This window comes from Oryctolagus cuniculus, chromosome X (assembly GCF_964237555.1).
Source record: "Oryctolagus cuniculus chromosome X, mOryCun1.1, whole genome shotgun sequence".
Taxonomy (NCBI): Eukaryota; Metazoa; Chordata; class Mammalia; order Lagomorpha; family Leporidae; genus Oryctolagus; species Oryctolagus cuniculus.
This window is the reverse complement of record NC_091453.1, coordinates 131,806,014-131,816,817: the sequence shown is the minus strand read 5'-3', so window position 1 is coordinate 131,816,817 and position 10,804 is coordinate 131,806,014. Positions and strand designations below refer to the sequence as shown.

Genomic DNA, 10,804 nt, shown 5'->3' with positions numbered 1-10,804 from the left:
GTGGGGGTCCACAAGCCACCGTGGGCACCACAGCATCAGGCCTGGCCATCTCTGGCCACCTTTCTCCACCACCTGCCTGCTGGGCCCTGGAACCTTCTCCGAGAGTTGGGGACAGGTCCTCGCGGGCAGCAAGCCCAGGCTGGGTCCCTTGCCTGCCCCAGTTAGGGCAGGGCAGCGGCGTGCACAGCCTGGGGACCCACAGGGATGCCCCCAGCTACCCAGGCCAGCTCCCAGCCCCTGCCAATCCCCCCCGGGGAGGAGTCTCTTGAATGGCAAACCCACATGTAGAAAGTGGGGAGGAAGAGTAGGGACGGGGTGAGGGGACCGCCCTGTGTTGTTCTGCTCATGAGGGCTGCCCTCCATGTCTGTTCCCCTCTTGTCTGAGGTTGGCTGCTGACGGGTTGCTGGGGTCCAGGGGAACAGGCGCTTTCCGGGCCAGGTGCTGCCCTCTGTGCCACAGCCAGGGCCCTCGCGGGCCAGTGGGCAGCAAGGCACCCATTGAAGCCACCTGGCCAGGGGCCTTAGCAGGGAGCAGCTGGAGGAGGAGCCAGGGTAAGGCCCAGCCCACTGAGGGAAGTGAGGGAGCCCCCGAGAGCTGGTGTGGGGCCATGGACAGCCACCAGCACTGACTGAGGGCATCGGCACGCACTGGGCGCTCGTGTGGGGACAGGCCGTGGGGCTGGATGGGGTGAGCAGTTTCTGGATCAGGCAGAGGAAGGGACTGTCCAAGCCGCAGTCCCTGGAGACAGTGGCTGTGGGGGAGCAGCACTTGGCATTGCCCCAGGTCACATGGGCTGCTCCTTGACCTGGCACTTGGCTCTGAGAAGCAAGTGGCCCATTCCTGGTGCTTCCCCCCACCCCCACCCCGAGCCCTCTGAGGCCTGGGGGGCCAGTGGGGGTTGGTAGCGTCCTGCCTGGGTGGTGGGAAGGAGCCATCCTCACTCCTCGGAGCTGCAGGCCAGCAGGCAGCGGCACCAGGAGGTGGCTGTGTACCTCCTGTGCGCGCTGCAGGGTCTCTGCTCCCTGCAGTTTCCGGAGGGAAGCTGTCCCTTTCCCTCTGCTGTCCGTCATTGGTGTGGCTATCGTTACCCTTCACTGTCCTTCCCAGGATGTCCCGAAACTGCCTTCACCAAGCCCTCCTTCCCCCTGTGACCCCAGCCGTCCCCGGCACACCCCTCTCCCCAGCTGCCTCACTGCTGTACAGGAGACGACGTCTTCCCACCGGCCACTCCGGCCATTGGATTCCGGCTGCCCCCTGGAGGTGGGTGAGGGGCTATTAGTGTCAGGCCGACCGTGTGCTCCCTGCTCCTGCCCGGGGAAAGAGAATTTCTGTGTGGCAGAGTCGGAGTCCGTGGCTCAGACCCACCCACTGACAGTGGCCCCGGGAACGCTATGTGCAGTGTTGCTTGCACTGCTCAGGGATTCAGGGAGTGGCAAGGGGGCTATGAAAGCCTGAGGCGCTTGGGGGAGGGACAAACACTTGGACAAAAAGAAGGTCCCCTTGGCAAGGAAGGAGGGGAGAATTGCTGTTGGGAGGGCAGTCAGCAAGGTCCAGTCCTCCTGCAGGTGACGGGGACACAGCCGGGAGGATCATCAATGGTGAGGACCCAGAGAGCTATCCAGCACTGCCAAGCTGTCCTGAGCCGCCCAGCCTCAGGCCGACTTGGAGCCAGGCTGCTGCTTGCCTGTGCCCTGGTCCAGTGAGGCATGTCTGTGAGTGGAGTTGTTCTTGGCTCCCCTGAAACTCTGCATGGTGCGCCGATACCGCACCGAGGGCAGACCTCTCCTCCAAGTTCCTGGCCTTTGTGCTTGGGCTGCCTTATTGCCATCTCCGCTAGCTGCTTCCAGAGCCACAGGCACAGGTGAACTCGGGACTGTGCCCCCGAGCAGTGCTCTGCCTGAGGCCCCTCTTCAGGGAAAGGAAGCCCCCTTGCTCACGCTGCACTTTCCGTCATGCCCATCTACTCTGTGATGCTGCCATCATGGTGAGGGGGCTGTGCTCATGAAGCGGCCCCTTAACTGCCCCTCGCCAGTCTTCCCTGCATCCACCCAGACCCTCACACAATTTCTCCCTGAAAAGGCCAAGGAAAGAAAAGCACAAGTATTCGTATATATGACAGTAAGTACAACATTCATTTGTTCAAATAGGCGATCATGTCAGTCACTACACCATCTGGTCTCTCAAGCTTCAGTACATGAATCATACTCTCTCTCTCTCTCTCTCTCTCTCTCTCTCTCTCTCTCTCTCCCTCTCTCCATCTCTCTTTGAGCCACATCAGCCATCTTTTAGTCCAGCTCTCACTAAGTCCCTTTCAGCCCCAGGACCTTTGCTCATGCAGGTCGCTCACCTGCTGTGTAGCCCACCTTCCAAAAGAGGAGTGAAGAATGTCAGGTGTGCATTCTCCTGGCTTCCCTCGCAGCCGGGCCACAGGCACATGGCCAGACAGCTGCGCCCACTGCTGAGTTACTCTGAGGCCTGCGATGGGAGAAGCACGGACCCCAGCTGGGTAGGCTGGCAGCGGCAGGGGCAGTGCCACCTGTTTCCCGAGGAGCTGTGGCAGCTGGGGCACTGGAGGCAGCGTGTGGAGTCCTGCAGGGTCTGTGCCTCGTCATGGGTGGGAGCCGCGGGGGACGGGACCCTTGCTCCTCTCTGCAAAGCACCCAAGCTGGCTTCCCCCACCCTCCCGAGATGCGGGTGGGGTGCCCCGTGGCTGTTCCCTTTGCACCTCCATCAACCAGTGTGTTTTTGCTGGGCGCCACTAAGAGCTGCGAGGGACCAGTCTCTGCAGATGCCATCTGAGCTGCTGGTGCCTGAAGTGCCCCTCCCTGGGCCAGCTCAGCGACACCACTTACCCTTTGCTCGCTTCTTAGTGCCCAGCCAGCATCCCCGCCCCCCCACACCCTGGCAGTGGTTCATGGGCTCCTCTTACCCAGCCTGCCTTTAAACTGCTGGTTCGTTATTGGTTAGGAATGCTCGGAGGCTCCCTGTTGCCTATCGGATGGATGACACAACCTCAAGTGCCACCCGATGGTCTCTCTGTGGGTGACTTTTGGTGCCATTTACTGAAACGGTGCTTCTCAGAGAGTGGCCTTGCGGGGAAATTTTTGGTCCTGCTGGAAGCTCGTATGCCCGAAGGGACTATTACAGTGTGAGTTGTCTAACCAACTACCCCCTGTAGTTTGGCTGGAAAGTTCTGGCTTAGCGTGGTTCACAGGGTGACTGCCAAACTGTCACCCAGGGCTGCAGGCTCTGAAGACATGGCTGGGGCTGAGGGAGCCACAAGCTCACTGACCTGGATGCTGGCTCAGTTTTTTTGTTTTTAAGATGTATTTATTTATTTGAAAGGCAGACTTACAGAGAGGCAGAGAGAGAGAGAGAGAGAGAGAGAGAGAGAGAGAAAGAGAGGAGAGGTCTTCCATCTGCTGGTTCACTCCCCAATTGGCCACAATGGCTGGAGCTGTGCCAATCCAGAGCCAGGAGCCAGGAGCTTCTTCTGGGTCTCCCACGTGGGTGCAGGGGCCCAAGCACTTGGGCCATCTTCTATTGCTTTCCCAGGCCATAGCAGAGAGCTGGATTGGAAGTGGAGCAGCCAGGACTAGAACTGGTGCCCATATGGGAAGCCAGCACTGCAGGCGCTGCTCTATGAGCTACTCCACAGCGCTGGCCCCAGATGTTGTTGGCTTTTAAGGGAATCATTTCCTCCCCCACATGAGTCTCTCTACAGAGCTGCCCACAGCAAAGATCCCCACAGGGACACTGACCATGGGAGAGTGAGAAAGAGAATGGTGAAGGGGAGAAGAGAGAGGGAGAGAGGCAGAGAGACAAAAGGAAGAGAGAGACACCCAAGGTGCTAACCTATGGTTGGTGGTTATATCCCTTGGGCCTAGAGTACCGTGAGAACTCCCAAAACTAGCCAGAGCCACTAGAACTAATTATTATTATTTTTTTTGACAGGCAGAGTTAGACAGTGAGAGAGAGAGAGAGAGAGAGAGAGGTCTTCCTTTTCCATTGGTTCATCCCCCAAATGGTCACTACAGCTGGCGCACCGCGCCGATCCGAAGCCAAGAGCCAGGTGCTTCTCCTGGTCTCCCATGGGGTGCAGGGCCCAAGCACTTGGGCCATCCTCCACTGCACTCCCTGGCCACAGCAGAGAGCTGGCCTGGAAGAGGGGCAACCGGGACAGAATCCGGCACCCCAGTCAGGACTGGAACCCAGGGTACCGGTGCCGTAGGCGGAGGATTAGCCAAGTGAGCCACAGCGCCTGCCTAGAACTAATTATTGATGATGTCTGGGATAATATAGTACTAACTTATTCGGAGAAATAAGAAAATGTCTGTTCCCCCCCCACCCCAACCACCACCAGGAGAAAAAAAGCGTTGAATGGATGTCAACCCTTGCATGATCCTGATATTGTATTTTGCACTGTTTTAGAATGTGCTTAAGGAGGCAGGAGCTTGGTGCAGTGATTAAGACACCACTTGAAGGGCCAATGCTGTGGTGTAGCAGGTAAAGCCGCCACCTGTAGTACCAGCATTCTATATGGGCTCTGGTTTGAATCCTGCCAGCTCCACTTCTGATCCAGTCCTCTGCTAATGCACCTGGGAAAGCAGTGGAAGTGGCCCAGGTATTTGGGTCCTTGCACCCACGTGGGAGACCCAAAGGAGGCTCCTGGCTCCTGGCTTCAGATTGGCCTAGCTGTGGCTGTTGTGGTCATTTGAGGAGTGAACCAGTGGATGGAAGATCTCTCTCTCTCTCTGTAACTCTGCCTTTCAAACAAATACACAAAAAGGAAACTTCTTAGAATGTCCACATTCCATATCAAAAGTGCCTGGTTCTAGTAGGCAGCAAGTGATAGTTCAAGTGGTTGTTCTCTGCAACCCCCATAGGAGACCTGGATTGATTTCTGGGCTCCTGGCTTTGGCCTGACCCAGCCCTCACTGTTGTAGGTATTTGGAAGCCAACAAACAGATATAAGGGCTCTCTTTGTCTTTGTCTATATCTCCTTGATTTTCAAATAAAAATAAATAAATAAATACATAATTAAAAATAAAATATGGATATAAATCATGCTAATAATGAATTTTTTAAACTTTTATTTAGCAAATATAAATTTCCAAAGTACAGCTTATGGATTACAGTGGCTTTTTGCCCCCATAACTTCCCTCCTGCCCGCAACCCTCCCAACTGCTGCCCCCTCTCCCATTCCATTCACATCAAGATTCATTTTCAATTATCTTTATATACAGAAGATCAATTTAGTATATATTAAGTAAAGATTTCATCAATTTGCACCCACACAGAAACACAAAGTGTAAAATACTGTTTCAGTACTAGTTATAGCATTAATTCACACTGAACAACACATTAAGGACAGAGATCCTACATGAGGAGTAAGTGCACAGTGACTCCTGTTGTTGACTTAACAAATCGACACTCTTGTTTATGGCATCAGTAATCTCCCTAGGCTCTAGTCATAAGTTGCCAAGGCTATGGAAGCTTTTTGAGTTCACCGACTTCGATCTTATTCAGACAAGGTTATAGTCAAAGTGGAGGTTCACTCCTCCCTTCAGAGAAAGGTACCTCCTTGTTTGATGGCCCCTTTTGGCTAAGATCAAGTGTAGTATCTGTTCTTATCAGTTTAATAATGAATTTTTTAAAAAACATTTATTCTATTTGAAAGGCAGAGTCACAGGAGAGTGAGAGAAAGAGAGAGGAAGGGAGGGAGGGAGAGAGAGAGGGGTGGGAGATATCTTTCACCCACTGGTTCACTACTCAAATGACTACAACTGCCAGGGCTGGGCCAAACTGAAACCAGGAGCCAGGAACTTCCTCTGGGTCTCCCACATGGGTGTACAGGCGGAAGCACCTCAACCATCCTCTGTTGCTTTCCCAAGTACATTAGCAGGGGGCTGGATCAAAGTGGAGCAGCTGGGACATGAACGCAGCTGCCCATATGCAATGCCAGCATCGTACACAGCGGCTTTACCTGCTATGTAATAACTGTCCTGTCTCATAATGAATTTTTACAAATAGGAAATGTAAGAAGGGAAAACTATTGAAACTATCCAATTCTAAATTCTAGAACTGAAAAATATAGTGTATGAAGCGAAAATTTCATGGTATGGTCTTAATAGCAGATTGTAGACAAAAAAGGAGAAAGTCATAAACCTGAATATAAATAAGTAGAAATGATCTATTGTGAAAAACTGAGAGTACAAAAGATTTTTCTAAAATATGAAAGCAACAGAACCACAGTATTCTGTGGAACAACATAAAAAGGTTTCACAAACGTGCATATGCAATCCCACGTGCGTGGAGAAGAGTGGGGAAGAAGAAAGTCTATTGGAGAAAGAGTGATTGAATCGTCCAGGGTATGGAGGTCGATGGGATTTACAGACTCAAGAAGCTCCGTGAACCCCTGAGAAGGCCAAGTGCAGGGAGAAGCGACAGGCAGACGCTGCGGGCAGAGTTCTGAGAGCAGGGGACAAAGAGGAGCTGTTGAAATCAGAGTAAAATCAAACACTACAGATACCAGGACACTAATAAGATGATCCATTGAGTTCTCAGCAGAAACAATGAAAGACAAGGGACAGTGGCCTTTATTAAAGTGCTGAAAGAAAACGTTTTCTACCCGGAAGTCTATATCTGCATCCAGGGAAATTTTTTCAAGAATGAAACTAAAATAAGAACATTTTGAGATAGATGTAGCTAAAAGAATTTTTAAGAGGTCTTCACTAAAAGAAATAGTAAAGGTAATATTTCAGTCTAAGAAAAAGGGAAATATTGATTTTTGGGTAGAAATGAAGAATACCATATTAATATTAAATAATATTCATGTTAATTTCTTCATAATACATTATAACAATTTAAAGTAAAAATTTAAATTAATAGTGTATTTTAGGGTTTACAACATATGTAGATATACAATATATAACAACCACAGCATAGAGGATGGGATGCAGGGGGAATGAATGTGTACAATGGACAGGTTTTTATATTTATGTGAAATAGTGCAATACAAATCATAGGAAAAGAGTGAAAATATATGCAACATATATTGTAACACCTATTCACAATTCAAAGTGGCATTGGTAAATAGGCAATAAATAAATTAAAATTTGATTAACCTAGGGAGGAAAGGATGAACATAGGAATAAAAATGGATATGACTGTCAATAAAATAATAGACTGAAATCTAATCATGTAAAAATTACATTCAATGTAAATGAGCTAAACATTCCAATTGAGAAGCAGAGATTGTCAGAATGGATGAAAAAAAAAGCAGGACTTTTGCTATCTACAAGAGATTGAATTTAAATATAAAGACTTAAAATGTAGAAATAAAATAAGGGTCAATTAATCAGGAACACATGAAAATATTGGTTTTCCATTCAAAAACAGAGCTTCCAAATACATGAAACAAAAGTTACCAGAATAAAGACAGAAATAAGTATTTCTACAATTATAGTTGGAAGTTTTAATATTTATGCCTCAGCAATTGATACAATTAAAAACCAGTAAAAATGTAGAATATGTTTGCGAGATTATCAATGATAATGGAGAGCAAACATTTTATTTGCAAAAGATTATTTGAAAGGCAGAGTTATAGAGAGAGGCGGAGAGAGGGAGGCAGAGAGAGAGAGAGAGAGAGAGAGAGAAATCTTCCACCTACTGGTTCATTCCGTTCCCAAATGGTCGCACTACTGCTTTGCAGGCATAGTAATAGGGAGGTGGATTGGACATATTGTGGCTGGAATATGAATTACTCATACGCGGTCACGGCGTGGCAGGCAGCGACTTAACCCGCTAAAGCACAACACCCGCCCCTCCTTCTGCAAATTTAGGCCCCCAACGCCACGAGACTGTTGGTAGGCCATTTCACTGGTGGAAGACCAATCGTGTGCTTGGTGTTCTTGGAAGCTCCCAGGCTTGTTACAGTGAGTCTTTACCATTTATACTTGAGTGCTGCGGGCGGCTCATTACGTGTTCTGCTGATCCAATCATTTGCTTGTGGAGAGGTACCGAGAACTTTCTCTGCGATTTGCCTGAGGTTGTTGGGAGAACCAGGGGTTTCTGGGAGCCCAGGCGACTGTTAGCGCAGAGGTGTTGGGCGACTGACGCCGTTCCTGGCCTGTGTGACTGAGGCGAGTTCTTGAGGCCCTTCTAAGTGGACTGCGGGGTTGTGTGCGGAGTTTAGAAGGTGAGTGGACAGCCAGCAACTCCACTGGAGCCCAGGGTTGCTCTGGGACTCCAATGGAGCATCTTGGCTGCATGGGTAGGGCACGAGTGGGGGCTGGGGGAGTAGGTGCAGGGTGTTTCGTGCTTGGTTTTGGTAGCGGGGCTGTGGGGGTGGACAGACCGGAGAGCTCCCAGCCCTGGGGCCTTGCTGACAGGACTTGGGCCCAGAGGAAGAGGAAGGACTGAGAGGACAGCTCGCAGAAGCGTGGTGCCGCTAGACGGGAGCTCTGGCCACTGGCTGTCGGCTCAGGGGAAGGGGGCGCTTTGTGAAGGGGCGGGAGAGTGAAGCTCCTGGCCAAGTGTGGAGGGTCTGGGACGGTGTGCGGGCCACTGGCCGCCTAGGGGGCTGGGTTGTGGCGGGAAAACACGCTTAGCGGCCGAGCGTCTGGGCCGGGAACTGGGGGCGGGGAAGGGCACCAGTTTTGGGGCGCCCGTTGATAAACGGAGGGATATGGCTGCGGCGTGGGGAGTCCCGAAAGGAAGGGCTCCCCGAGGCGGTCCGCTTTTGAGGAGAGGACGCCATGGCCGCCATAGGCGCAAACGCTAGGGCTCGTGGGTGGGCACAGTCAGACTGGGCCAGGTGCCCCACAGGCCGCGGTGCGCGTGAGCGAAGACGGCGGAGGACGCCAGGCTGCAGGCGTCGGGGTGGGGGGTGGGCTGGGCGTGGCAGACGGATCGCAGCGGGTGGTTGGGTGGGGGGTTGGGGAGTGCGGGAGCTGAGCGAGCCCAGCTTGGGAGGGCGATAGGGGCGGGTACTGGTTCCAGGTGTGGGGAGCGCGGCGTGGTGGTGGGCACGTGCTCGGTGGTTTGGGGAGGTCCCAGAGGAGATGCAGTCATCCAAGTCTGCGGGAGCGCACTGCTTCCTGGGGCCAGACGGCACGTGCATTGGGAGGCGCGCTGGGGGGTGCAGCGTGGGATGGGACGGTTATGGGGTGCCGGGAGCTAGCTACGCTGGAAGGGGAACAACGGCTGAGGGACTTGTGGGTGCGGAAAGGGCGTCGGCCTGACTGCCCCGGGTGTAGGGGTGTAGGTGACCCCGAGAGCGCCCTCAGCCGCTCCAGCAGAAGGCGGGAGCGGTGTCAGACTCTGCCCGCTTCGGTTAGACTGCAGAGGTTCTAGGGCGCCCTGGTGCGGGGTGGTGACGGGTTGCCGTGGTGGGAGACGGCAATGCCTTAGTCTTAAGAAAATACCGGTTTATTACTGGAGCATATTGTACATCCACTTAGATAGGCCATACATTGGAACATAAGATCTCTTCATAAATTTTAAAAAGATTGCATTTTGACGCAAGCTCTCTAATCACAGTGGAAGAAGATTTGAAATTAGTCATGATGTCAAAGTATTTGGAAATCCACGGGTCAAAGGAGAAATTGCAGGGGGACTTAAGAAACTTATAAAAACTATATAGTACAACAAGCAAAACATACAACTTGCCAAAAATTAGTGTCGAGAGACTACAGAGGCAACCAGAGAATTTGTTGCATTAAATGCTTATATTAGATAAGAAGAAAGGCATAGATCAAAGACTGAACAGTCCATTTGTAGAAATTGAAAATGCAAAATGACTCAAATGACGAAATAGTAGTGATAAGAGAGGAAATCAGTGATAAAAAATGAACTGTGGACACAGCAAATATAAATGTTACTTTTCCTGCTTTTTTGGTTTTAAAAATGTTAATTAGTTTTTAACAGATTCAACATGGTTTGTAAATACAATTCTAGGAACATAGATAGGCCATACATTGGAACATAAGATCTCTTCCTCCCTATCTCTCTCCCTTTCTCATTCTCCTTTCTTCTCCCTTTCTGTGTGTGTTTTTTTTAGTTTTTGACATAAAATTTTAAATTTACATTGCAATAAAAGGCTTAATGCTTCCCCAAATAAGAAGTTTAACAAGTAAAAAACAAAAAGAGCCTAGCTTAGTGAGAATATAAACAATGGCTGTAAACAATAATTGAATGGAAAAATTACCATTTCACCCATATACAGTAAATTCAGAAGTAATCTCAGCTAATTAAAGCAATAGTAGCATAACCCTTTTAAAAGATTTTTTTATTTATTTGAAAGGCAAAGTTACAGAGAGGCAAAGGCAGAGAGAGAAAGGGACATCTTCCATCCACTGGTTCACTCCCTGAATTGTTGGAATGGCCGGAGCTGAGCTGATCTGAAGCCAGGAGCCAGGCGCCTCCTCTGGATCTCCCACATGGGTGCAGAGGCCCAAGCGCTTGGGTCATCTTCTGCTGCTTTCCTAGGCACATTAGTAGGGAGCTTTATGGGAAGTGGATCAGCTGAGACTCAAACTGGCACCCATATGGGATGTTGGCATCATAGGTAGTGGCTTTACCTTCTACGCCACAACACCAGCCCTGGAAGACTTTCAGTTACTACTTCAATCCCATTGCTTTTTATGAGTCTGTTTAGGTTGTCTATATCTCCTTGATTTAATCTTGATAGATTATAAGTATCCAGGAATTTATCCATTTCTTAGAGGTTTTCCAGTTTATTAGCATATAGTTCTCCATAGTTAGTTTCTTATGATCCTTTGTATTTCATTGGTGTCAGTT

At 50.3% G+C, this 10,804-nt stretch overlaps 1 protein-coding gene and 1 pseudogene across 1 annotated transcript in view; both read left to right on the top strand.

Moving 5' to 3' along the window:
- Positions 1–5,581: 5,581 nt before the first annotated feature.
- LOC127488382 (U2 spliceosomal RNA) lies at positions 5,582–5,692 on the top strand (annotated as a pseudogene).
- Positions 5,693–7,861: 2,169 nt separating this feature from the next.
- The window catches only part of PNMA6E (PNMA family member 6E), a 9,739-nt gene continuing 6,796 nt past the window's right edge, over positions 7,862–10,804 (top strand). The window contains exon 1 of the mRNA XM_017340195.3: positions 7,862–7,938. The gene's annotated coding sequence lies outside the window, so the exon portion shown is untranslated. The remainder of the gene's footprint in view (positions 7,939–10,804) is intronic.